This window comes from Mandrillus leucophaeus, unplaced genomic scaffold, assembly GCF_000951045.1.
Source record: "Mandrillus leucophaeus isolate KB7577 unplaced genomic scaffold, Mleu.le_1.0 Scaffold1034, whole genome shotgun sequence".
Taxonomy (NCBI): Eukaryota; Metazoa; Chordata; class Mammalia; order Primates; family Cercopithecidae; genus Mandrillus; species Mandrillus leucophaeus.
The window spans coordinates 669,901-670,281 of record NW_012098477.1 but is presented as its reverse complement, the minus strand read 5'-3'; positions in this window follow the sequence as shown (position 1 = coordinate 670,281).

The following is a 381-nucleotide window of genomic DNA, read 5'->3' as shown; positions in this document are numbered from 1 at the left end:
TCCCATTCACAATAGCTTCAAAGAGAATAAAATATCTAGGAATCCAACTCACAAGGGATGTGAAGGACCTCTTCAAGGAGAACTACAAACCACTGCTCAGTGAAATAAAAGAGGACACAAACAAATGGAAGACCATTCCATGTTCATGGATAGGAAGAATCAATATCGTGAAAATGACCATACTTCCCAAGGTAATTTATAGATTCAATGCCATCCCTGTTAAGCTACCCATGACTTTCTTCACAGAATTGGAAAAAACTGCTTTAAAGTTCATATGGAACCAAAAAGAGCCCACATTGCCAAGACAGTCCTAAGCCAAAAGAACAAAGCTGGAGGCATCAAGCTACCTGACTTCAAACTATACTACAAGGCTACAGTAAC